Raw genomic sequence first — 12208 nt, 5'->3', positions numbered from 1 at the left:
GCCCCTCCCTGGCCTGGCTGCTCAGTAGCCCAGTGCCAGGGGAGAATTCACCGAGCTTGCTTCTCTGAGGAGTCTTGGCTCAGAGCATCCCCAAGGGTGGTGACACTCCAGGCTGGTTCTGAAAAGCATTTGTGGTCATCCCTGAGCACCCCTAAGCAAGGAGAAGCTGGGTCTGTGTGTCACAGCCAGGCTGTGAGGGGGGCAGAGAGCACAGGTGTGTTCCTGGTGGGAGGCAGAGACAAAGTCTGCAACAAATCAGCCCAAAGAAAATCCTCTCATCCCCACTGGCTGCTCAGGGCAGCATTCCGCCTCTGCCCACAGCCAGGAAAACCCTCCAGGGATAACAGGGCTCAAGGGAAGCATTTTCCTTGGTCACTCAGCTGCTCCAAAAAGGTTTGTGTTGGGTTGCAGGCGAAGGGCTGGGGCTGTTTCTGGAGGATTGCTCACCCCTCAGGGGGCTGAGCCAAGTGTTACAACACCGTCCCCGGCTTGGAAAGTCTCTAGATCACTGATTTCCTTGTTCTGCTCTGCCAGGGCTCATGTTGCACCCTTCCCCATGACATTTGGTGTTGCCCACCACTGCAGACAGGCTGTGACCTGCCATGGTTCTCCTTTCCTAGGCTGCTTCCAGAACCTCCTTTCTCCAGGGTTTCCTCCTCCCTGAATCTGTCCAAGGTCACTCCCAGCTAAAATTAGCAGTTTATCCAGCGTTGGAGAGAAGGGAAGGCCAGCTGCTCTGGCCTGCTCATGATCCTGGGAGCTGGCAACAGGAGCTCCAGATCTGACTCCCCTTGGAGATGAGGATGGCCTTGCCATCCTCATGGTCACAAGAAAAGGATTCATATCCAGCTTGTCCTCTCGCCTTAAACCTGAGCTACAGGTCTCTGCCAGCAAAGCAGGAGGAAGGAACATCTCCCTGGAGCCACCAATCCCTGCCACCATCCTCAAAATGCCAAATGTCACCCTGATTCTACCAGCGGCAGACATCATTGTCTCTGTGAGAGATTCCCCAGGAATCTCTGCAGGAGGTTCCCCTCAGCCTTTCAAGTGTATATTTAACTCATCCTCACCTGAACCTTCTTTCTGACCTTATCTTTCCTCTTTTCTTTCAAGGGCAGGCTGAAGCCACAGGGTGGAGACAGTGGAAAGGCAGCTGTGGCAGGGTGGTGGGAGTTTTCTGTGGCAGCCCACTGCCCTGGGCTGGGGGTGCTCAGGGTCATGATCAGAAATGGGAGTTTAAACCATATTGAGCTCTGGGAGTGAGGACACCGCTGGAAATGAGGTAACAGCCTGCCCAGGGCAATGGCTGAATCACCATCCCTGGAAGGATGAAGTGTGCATGTGGCACTTGGGGACATGGTGAGTGGTGGCCTTGGCAGTGCTGAGGGATGGCTGGACTTGATGATCCCAGAGGGCTTTTACAGCCTAAATGATTCCATAATCACAGGGAGCCTCCAAGCCACAGGGATAAGCCTTGATTGAGGATTGTGCTCTGGCAAGCAGGGGGATCTTCAGCTGCTCTGAAGAGGTGAATGTGAGAGGCTTTACCCCTGGTTTCTTATCCAGATCAAACTGCAGAACAACTGCTCTGTCCCATTGAGGAGATCAGAAATTAATATCACACCTTGCCTCTCCCATCTGCATCTGACCAACTTTCATAAAATCACAGAATGGTTTGGGCTGGAAAACATCCTAAAGATCATCCAGTTCCAGCCTCCCTGGACAGGAACACCTTCACTAGACTTTGTCATCTTCAAATAAGGACCTCAGGAGCCTTCCTTTGGCAGGACAAACACTGTCAGGGCTGCTTTGGCTGGTGTTGACTCTTCAGTACCTTAAACTTTGGCACCTCATCAGTACAGCTGTGCCCGTAAACAAAAAAAACACCAGTTTTTTCCCTTGGTCCAGAGGCCAGTTGGTCTTCTCTGGCCATGTCCATTCTGTTAAGCTCTCTCAATCTCCAAAACAGTGTGGACAGATCCAAAATATGTTTTGGGAGTTGTTCTTGAGGCGTGCTGTCTCCAGCCTGATGCCCAGGGATTGTTTGGATTTTTTTTTTAATCGTTTCTGTGAGGAACAGCTTAAGAGTTTAGCTGTGCAGATGATCAGATTCCTGGCTGGGTTGAATTTAATACCCCAGATACAACCAATAAACACAAATTTGCCTGGAGTCACCAGCGCTGGTGTTCATCTGGTGGACAGAGCCACCTCTCTCTATGGGCCAACACCACAGAGGGTGTCAATCAACCCAACTGGTCAGACTGCAAAAAGTCACCTCTGCCATCCACGGGCTGGCAAATGTTTATTCCAGGTGTTTAGATGCTCCTATAGGTTCCCAGCCCTCTCTCTGCATGGGCCAGGAGCCCTCTGTATCTCCAGATCTCCTCCCCTTGGGCTGTGCAGCATCTCCCCACAGCTCCCCTGGCACTGTAGGTGGTCCTCCAGCCCCACCGCGTGGTCGCTTCCCCCTGATAACTCCAGGGTCTCAAGGGTCACCCCAAGGGCAGCGGGGGGACATGTATCAACCAGCCCCGACACGCTGCACTCCAGGAGTAGCTGTGTTTAGAGCCAGTGACTCTCTGATCTTCAATAACCTGGCAGCAACTTGTAAACAGTGCGTTTGACATGATAGCATCCTCCGTGAGCAATTTACACCCTCCCCCCCCCAGCCCCCTGCCCTCTTCTCACTCCCACTTTGGCTGCTCGGAGCCAAAATTGCTGGGAGAGGCTCAGCCTGTGGCTGAGGGTCGGATGCAGTGGGCTGGGGAGTCAGGGAAGGCTGCTGGGATGGGAGCACTGGTTTGTGTGTGTGCTCTGCGTGCACAGTTTGGGTGTGTGGTGCTACAGAAACACTGATGGTGTTTCTAAAATATTGCCTTGCTTTGTCTCTTATGGATTTGACCTAAAAAAAAGTGGGACAGTGGAACACTGCAAAGCCTTTGGCATGGATGAACAAAATCCCAGCCCCAAGTGTGACAGGAAAATGTAAAGATATTTGTTGGGAGCAAAGCAATACCCAGCATGGTGGTGATCTAAATTCACCTCCAGTTTCACAGAATACTTGAACGGGTTGGGTTGGAAGGAACCATAAAGATCAATTTGTTCCACTATCCAAGGTTTCTCCAAGAAACCAGCCTGGCCTTGGACATTTCCAGGCATCCAGAGGCAGCCACAACTTCTCTGGGCACCCTGTGACAGGGCCTCCCCACCCCCACAGGGAGCAATTCCTTCCCAATATCCCATCTCTCCCTGCCCTCTGGCTGTGGGAAGCCATTCCCTGTGTCCTGTCCTTCCAACTCTTGCCCCAAGCCCCTCTCCAGCTTCCCACCCTCAGCTCCTTGCACACACATTAGGAAGGCCTGAGCCCTGGGGATGGACTGTGTTTTACTCAGAGGGGCTCTCTTGGCCTTGTCCCACTTGGATGCAAAAGGAAGGAACATTGGGATAATTCATTGCAAAGGAAAGACCCAACAATGTCTGCTCTGAAGCAGGAGGAGCCCAAAAAAGATGGATGAAGGGAAAGGGGATGACCCCATTTCCCTGTCTCTCCTAGAAACATGGAAAAACCCCTTTGAAGTTCCATTTCCAGACTCTACATCCTGCTTAGTCTGGCACAGGTCTGGCTTGGCCTGGGTAGCACTGATCAAGGTGAGTCCCAGGCACAGTTTTGGGGTTTTTATGAACCAGACATTGTTTGTAAATTCCCAATAATCATTGTGAGCCCAGCCATCCTTTCTGAAAGTTGAAGAGAGCTTAATAGGATGGATCCAATTCATGCTGCAGAACCAGAGGGTCCTTCCACCTGGGGAGGAAGCAAAACATGAAAGCAGGAGAAACCAAAGAGCTCTACAGCACATCTCTCCTCTTCCCCTGGCAAAGCAGCAGGTGAAGGCCACGGGACGGAGCCCAGCTGCGCCGGCTACTTCCAAGGCAATTTCCCATGAAATCCCTGCTGTCGGCCCCACTCCTCCTCCTCCTCCTCCTCCTCCTCCTCCTCTTTCATGGAGCAGGACGGCAAAACAACCCTGCCGCATCCCTGCCGGCTGCAGAGCCGCTCAAGGTGACAGTCCGCGCGCATCCGTGCCCGTCCCCCCGGGCACCCCTCGCCTCCCCAGGGAATGTTCTGTCCCCGGCAGCGGGAGCGTCACGGGGGAGCGCCTGCGTCAGGCTCTGCTGCCACCGAGGCCTTGACTCCTGCTGGGAACAGGAAGGACAGGCCAGGGCCGTTCTGGCAGACCAGTGTGGAATAACAGGGTTGGGTCCAGGGTCCTTGAGCTGGTTTGCTCCAGGGTGGAGCAGGACCTTGGTGGTCACCAAGACAACTCTTGAGCCTCCCAGAACTCCTCCCTGCCCTGTGTATCCAGCAGAGGAAACGTCCAAACCCACCTGCAAACACCCCGCATCTGACAGTCTGCCCTCTAAGGCTCTTCACACAACAGCCGGCCCACACTCAGCAAGAAAACCACAGAATTTGGGTGGAATGCAAAGTCCAGTCTGCCCAGAAATATTTCTTCCTGCTTCAACAGAAAGAGCTGGATGCCCCCAGCAGCAGGCTGAGCAGTTCCCATGAGATATTTTTTATATCCCATTCTTCTCCTCCTCCTCCCCTCAGACATAGGGCTTGTACCCCTGACAAAGCCCTGGCGTGTTACTTAAAGACTTGCTGGTGTAAAATTGGGTTTTCTTTCTATCTGTATAATCATCCACACTGTTTTCATATGGGTAATAAATCCACCATGACTTTGACCAGGATTTTCCCTGACCCACAGACCCAATCACCTGTTAGTGCTAACCCAAATGAGGACAAGGAAACATCAAAGCTCTGGAATTCCCAGAGATGAGATGAAGAACTGCACTGGAGCCTGCACCCACCATGCACAGGGAGAGTGTTTCAGCATTTGCTGCAGTCCTGGCAGCCCACCAGTATGAATAGTGAGGAAAAAAGTATTTTCCATCTTAAAGAGAAATCTGTTCTTAGTCAGAGAAGGCTTCTCCTTCCCTGGTTATCCACTGAGCACAGCCAGCCCAGAAGAGGTCAGGTCTCCTCCTCATACCTTTCTTCCTTTAGCCTTTTCTCTGAGGTGCAACATCTGCAAGGCCCAGAGTGCCCAGCAAGATGGAATCAATTCCTCCCTCCTCCCTGCCTGAACAGGAGCATTGGAGCTCCTGGAAGCTCAGCCATCCATGAGCAGGGCAACCCCTTTGCCCCATGTTCCTGAGAAGAAAACTTGGCACCAGGAAGCGCCACAAGATCTCAAAGATAAAGTTGTACCATTTGGTTTTTACTTTTTTTTTCTTTTATATATTCTCTGTATTCTCTACACATCTACTTTTCATGTGGCAGGACCTTGGTTGTCACTAAGACAAATCTTGATCCTTCCAAAACCCCTCACTGCCCTGTGCATCCATCCAGAGGAAAGGTCCAAACCCTCTAAGGCTCTTCACACAACACCCAGCCCACACTCAGCAAGAAAACAACAGAATTTGGGTGAAATGCAAAGTCCAGTCTGCCCAGAAATGTTTATTCCTGCTCCTTCACCTCCTCCTCTTGTTTCAGGAGACGTCTCCATATCTGTCTGGTTTTTAGCTGCCTTTTTTTCAGAACAAGCCAAGAGCAAGAGAGGTTGGCTGCCACTCTGCTGCTGCTGCTGAGGAGATTTGGGTAGGCAAGAAACTGTTTGGCACCAGGGCTGACATGAACAGCTCAGGCTATTTAAAAAGGGTGATTTAATCAGCAGAGGTATTTCTGCCCAGCTCCCTGCACAGTACATTTGGCATTTTGCTGGAATCAGACCAAGGTGTTTTATCAGGAGCAGCGAGGAAGGGAAGGAAAGGGCAAAGCAGATGTGGGTGCAGATGAAGGAAAAAAGAGAGGCTTCCAAGGCTCTTCCATAAAGAAAAGCAAGGAAGAGAAAACAGAGTTAAAAATAATATCATGGCATGTTCTGGGCAGAGATACCAGCATCCTAGGAAAAATATACGCCTTTATTTTTTGCCAAGAGGGAAATAAAAGGGAGGATGAGGGAGGATGCTGAGACTGTTCTTTGATTTGAAAACGAAACAAGGCCAAAGAGTAGAGACAGTCACTGGCATTTGTCAACAAAATCTGCATTTTACTGCTAAATCTAAAGCAAACGGGGCTTGAAACATGCCAAGTGCAGGAATTTGCTCAGAGGAAGAAGGGTCAGACCTAATACTGTGCCACCAAATGTTGCCTTCACAGTCCTGTAGGAAATGTGTGCAAATCTTTGGATGGGGTGAATGGAATTAGTGTGAATTCTGCTTTTTGCTTTCAGTGGTTGTTGGTTCAGTCTCTCCTGCTGTCAAGAACAGCCATCACCATCTAAGCATGAAGGGCCAAAGTCATCCAAGAATTAAGTAGTGACTCTCCATCATTTGAGAGGGAGTTAGGTACATGCATTCCTTTAAGGAGCTAACCATAAAGGCTTGTCTGGAAAGACTTTTGCACCATTTTAACTTTATCTCTTCAAGACAGCTCTGGGTTTTGTCTCAGCTGGCTGAAATTTTTCATGACCATCATTAATTCACTCAAAAATGCAGGTTTTGGCAGATCAAGACTCTTTGCAAGTTCAGGCCAAATTTGGCAAGTTCAGCCAAAAAAAAAAAAAAAAAAACAAAAAAAAAAACAAACAAACCAAAAATGGAGAAAACTTTGACACATTTCACCCTGAGTTTCAAAATGACTGAACAATGCCAATTATCTTAGCCTTTCTTCTAATGATTTTCATGGCTTCCCATTTCCTTCCCACTGTAGTCATAGGAGGAAGCATTGCAGCCAGGACAGCTAAAACTTTACCCCTGCATCCCCCTCCCATGTAGACAACAGGGAACACCAGTGCATTTCTCTCTTTGGTTGGCATATTTTCCCTACACAGCTCTTTGGAAGAGGGGTCCCAGTTTCTGGTGCCTTTCCCAGACTGAACTTGCTCATTAAGGCTTTTTAGATAGACTGAATAGCACAGCTTGGAGAAGCTGAAAGTCTCTGAAAATCTGGGAGAAATGAGCAGAACAGGCGTGCAAGGTAATTTCTGGCTTGGCCCAGAATAGGAAATAAAGGATGTGGCTGCACCACAACTAAAAACAACCTTTGAAAATCTCTTCAGGAGAAGTTGTAACAAATATTTCTTTCCCTGGTGAATTGGATCACTCAGCTCAGTTCACTGATGCAACATTGGCTCCCACTGTAAAATCCCAGGGTGGGAAGAGCCAAGCCACTGAGGTCTGAGCAAACTACTGGTTGTCTTTCAAGAAAACCTGCACACCCTGAGGTCCTAAATAGCTGCAGAAATTAGGGAAAAGCCATTAAATATGGTGCCATAGGAATTCTTCATTCATTTCAGTCTACAATAGCTGTGTGGACAACCTCACATCAGCTCTTTGATCCATAAATGTTGATTCTGGTCCATTCTCAAGCATCCTTTGCTGCAGGAACACAAAATCTCCCATGCCAACTCATGGATCTACATGAATTTTCAGTGCTCCTCCAAAGGATGATCAGAAGACAGGCTGGGTCACATGAATTGGCTTGGTTGGACAGCACAAATATCACTCCCAGATAAATGGGACCACAGCACTCAGCACCCAGCATCAGAGCCAAAGGATCCCAAGTAATTATCAAAGATGTTTTTAGGCATCTGAATTCATCATAGTCCCCTGGCTCCACAGTCAGTGGAGCTTGGAGATCTGGATGGAGGTGTCTAACATGAGCTAATCCTTCCAGGGTCTGCTGAAGGTCTGGGTGACACCTCCAGTGACCATCACAGGACATATTTGACAGCCAAAAAGGAGCTGAAAAACCATTTCGCTGAGATATTTTCCATGCAAAAGCATTAAGTGATTAAATCTTATCCTTTGCCTAGAGTCTGATCTGGAGGAGGTGTTGAGATGTGTAGGAGCCTTGAGATTTGAGAGAATCTTTGCAGCAGTGGGTTTCACTTGGAGGAAATGGAAAACCCCGTGGAAGTTTCTGTGCTCATTACAGGGTTGTGGCATAGAACAACTTGTGACAACACAGGAACAAAAATCCCTGCTGCAATCTTCACCTCTTGTTCCCTCTGCCCTGCAAACTCCATTTCTAACTGCCATAGGTGCTTTGGGAGAATTCCTTGGTTTGGGTGGATTTCTGGGTGCTCCAGGAGGGTTAAAGGGACAACCAGCTACTGGTTTGCTCTGGAGGAGCAGCATCCATTACAATCAACCCTCGGTCACAAGACACAGGAAGAGCAGTGAACGCTGGGGTAAACGAGGAAAATTTGGATGTTAAAAATGCAGAGGGACTGCCAGGAAACACTGGCAGGATATCTGAAAGGCAGCAGGGGAAATGAGATGGAAGCGAGGTCAAATTTTAGGGATAAACTCTCCAATTTGCATTTGTTAGCTTCATCCCCCACCCTGCTTTTTCTTTGGCCATTTTTAGATCCAGAACCTTTATTTAGGCTCCCAGATATTCAGGACTGCTTTCAAATTTAATCCAGCCATGCAGAGGTAAGTGATCTTGTGGGATTTGCTGCCTGTCCAGAGGTAAATGAAATCTGCACAACAGATACATACACAGCTCCATTCCTTCCAAATCCACATCCAGGGACTTCCTCCAGCTGGGGAAAGCTGACTTTCTCCTGACATTTCAGATCTTCTCCCTGAACCAAATTCCCAAAGGCAAGGAAGCTGCAAAACACACAGTTGAGCCCCAAAAATGTTTTTTCAAGATGTTCCTTCAGGTCAGGATTTGCTAATCACAATCACCTTGAATGAGTCGTGACAAAATTTTAGTAGGGCCTGTTGTGATGATGATTTAAAATGATGAATGATGATTTAAAACTAAAAGAGGCTGTATTTTTACTAGATATAAGGAAGAAATTTTTTACAGTGAGGGAAATGAGGCCCTGGCACAGGTTGCCCAGAGAAGCTGTGGCTGCCCCTGGATCCCTGGAAGTGCCCAAGGCCAGGTTGGACAGGGCTTGGAGCAGCCTGGGATGGTGAAAGGCGTCCCAGTTTATTGCGAGAAGACTGGACTAGCTGACCATTAAATATCCCTTCCAACCCAAACTTTTCCATGATTCTTTGTGCGAATCCCAGAAGATCACAAGAGAGGGGGGAGTCTGTGCCTATAAATCAGACTCCAGCTCCATCCCCACCATGTCACTGCATCAAGGAAAAGCAAAGACAGCACAGCCACCTGTGCAGGGGAGCAGCCTGAGGATGAAAGCCACAGCCTTGCCTCCCCTCCATTACCTTCACGCTCTACAAGTCACTTATTTTTTGTTACAGACTCAGCCACCTTCAGCAAGAGGGCTGAAGAGAAGGTCATGGCTCCTCTCTGGGAGCCAGATGATTTTAGTTTCGTTTTCCTGAGCCTGAGAGAGGCTGTGAACTGAAATCTCTTCTTTTCTCCTGAACAACTCAACCATGAGGCTCCCCTGTCCCTTCCCTGCTGTGACACAGAGAGAGTGTCCACACTGGGACATGGCAGGGATGGGGACACAAACCTCTGTCATTAGGAAATCCCTCAGTTGCCTTTCTAGAGGGAATATGTCCACTTGCAACCAAACCATGAAAGATTTACATTTTTCAGCCTTTCCTTCTGGTGATAGTCATTTCTACTGCAACAGAAAGCATAAGAAGACACACCACAAAAAGGTACTAAGCAGAAGAACATTAAGAGGAAAACTAAATTCTCAGTTCCACATCCCCTTTCCCCTTTCAAACACATTTCAAGTGAATAATTTCTGACTGCTGCCGCTGCAGTGCCATGGGCAGAGTGAATGGAAGCAGCCAAGTCTGGCCAACTCAGTGCATGCAGGATTCCAGCTGGGAAGAACCACTGGGCACTGGGTCACAGATCCCTGATCACTCATCAGCAGGCCCTGAAAAGAGATGCAAGTCACTGCAAAGAGTTTCACTGATTGGGGTTGGGGGGGGGGGGGCAGGGGATGGGGCCAAATCAGTGTTTTCTCATAAATCTGGACAACGTGTATATCACTCTAATTGATGTCAAACTTTCAGCCTGACATGCTTTATAAACCCTGGGCAGCTTTGATCTCCTTGTCTTTGCCTATAAATGCAAGGATTACAAAAACATTCCGAAAAAACGTCACCAAAAAATGTCTTTCACCGAGGTACTTTGCTCCAGCAGATAAGGCTAATAAGCAAAGAAACCCCAGGTATTAGGAAACGAGGCTTTTCAGGAACATACTCCAGGGTGGAGAGAGAGAGGGGAGAAGCAGCTGAAGGATATTGATGCTTATGCTCCCCCTGTCATTATTCCAGGATATTGTTTATATCCCTGGGATGTGGATAAAGGTAGCTGTCACTTCTGGCACCGCTCTCCCTGCGGGAGATTACAGCGAACTGTGGCTGACACTGCCCAACGTTGCTCTGACTGACAGCCCCCGTGGCATGGTTACTGTCAGAGCCCTCCCAGGGCTGGGGGTGCCCGGCTCTGAGAGCCATGGAAAAGGGAAGGGGGGTTTCCATGAAGGAATGGGCTCTGCTCAGCCTCCAGCACATCCCCAGGCAGAAGGAGACAGCTCCTCTCCAGGCAAAGCTCAGCAGTGAGAGGGGAGTTGAGGGAAGGTGTTTTACCATCCCTTTACTCTGTACAAAGCTCAAATCCCAAGTGTTGGGGTCCCTCTCGGGTGTTTCAGTGCTCTGCTCCCAGGGGATGCTCAGGGATGGAGAGGGAAGGGGTCCTGCAATGCCTCCACCAAGCAGGGAAAAGGAAAAAGTGATGGGAATGGAGAAGGGAGATGTGAAACAGCAAGGGAGGCTGTGAGACATGGTATGCCAAGTCAGGACTCAGTTGTGGATTAAGACTAATAAATTTCCCCAGGTCAGTGTCTTTGAGTGATCTGGATGTCTAAATTCCCTTTATGTTCCCTTTATATTCCCTTTATTTCCTTAGATAGGATTCAGCTGGCCGAACAGAGGCACTGGGAAAGTCTGAAAGCACCTGAGATGTCAACAGAAGGCCAAATGGCAGCACGACCTCAGACTAAAGTGACCTTAGACATCCCTGTGGCAACCAAATCCCACCCCAGTATTGATGGAGCCACCACAGCTCCTCGCTCCCCTCAGCAGCAGAACTCGAGGCTTGGCCAGGTGGAAGTAGACACCAAAAAGTGGGTTTTGGTGTCCTAGATCTGCATTCCCCAGTCTCATTTCATAATGGGAACTCCTTTTCCCAACCTCTGGGAAGCTGGGAAGTGTCTGAGCCATTGGGAAGCTCCGTGGAGTTACGGCATTATCTTTGAAGTCAGCTCTGGAGTTATCTCCTTGGTGCTGGGAAGGTCTCAGCTGGAGCATTGGGCCCCCCTCCAGGCTTCAGGGGAAAGAGGGGTCAGACTGGGGACAGCCCAAAAAAATGCCAAGGGAATGACTAAAGGAGCAGGAAAGTCAGGTTAAGGAGGGAGCAGTGAAATTGGTTAGTCTGCAGAGACACTTGAGGAGTGACATTCCCTCATGAGAGGTGAAAGAAGGGAGGGAAGGGACTTTTAATGGCAAGGACAGGGAAGTGTATGAAGGAGAAACTGCCTGAGAAACTCAGCAGTGTTCAGAACAGCCCTGGCAAGGGTAAGCAGGATGATACTCACTGCCTTGGGGCAAGAGGAAGGAGGAGATTCCCCCAAGGAGCCCCCTCACTCCTGGGGTTCTTTGATCCTTGGCTGGGGCTGAGGTAGCTGCCATAGGATGGGACTTGCCCCAGGCATCTTGGGACTTTTGGAACCAGACCTATTTCTGGGGCACCCACAGAAGTATTTGGCTGCAGAGCCACCCCCTCTGTGCCTGCATCTGTCAAAGAAGCTGATTAAAACCTCGGGGAAAAGCAAAACCCAGGGGTGGGGACTGGTTTGTGATGGCATTACTTGGGTCACATGGGGTGAACTCCAGGAGATTCCATCAATGAAAAAAGGAGCAGGGATTTCCAGCCCTCACAAACACAGCCTTGGCTGTATCATTCCAGTCTTGGATATGTTTCTCCAGGACATTTTCCCCTTTCTCACTTTGTATGCTTTTATTTGTACAAACACCCCTCCTACAAGGTAGATTTCCTTTCCATCAGCCTGAAGAATGCAACTGAACTGCCTACATGATGGGTTTTCATGGCAATATGGGGTTCTGAGGGAAAAAAAAAAGGGAATCAGGCATTTCTATGAATTAAATGACATTGTTAATTAACATGATTTAGGAT

The sequence above is a fragment of the Onychostruthus taczanowskii genome, unplaced genomic scaffold, assembly GCF_017590055.1.
Source record: "Onychostruthus taczanowskii isolate IOZ18803 unplaced genomic scaffold, ASM1759005v1 scaffold90, whole genome shotgun sequence".
NCBI lineage: Eukaryota > Metazoa > Chordata > Aves > Passeriformes > Passeridae > Onychostruthus > Onychostruthus taczanowskii.
The sequence above is the reverse complement of the archived record's forward strand: the minus strand, read 5'-3'. Positions refer to the sequence as shown.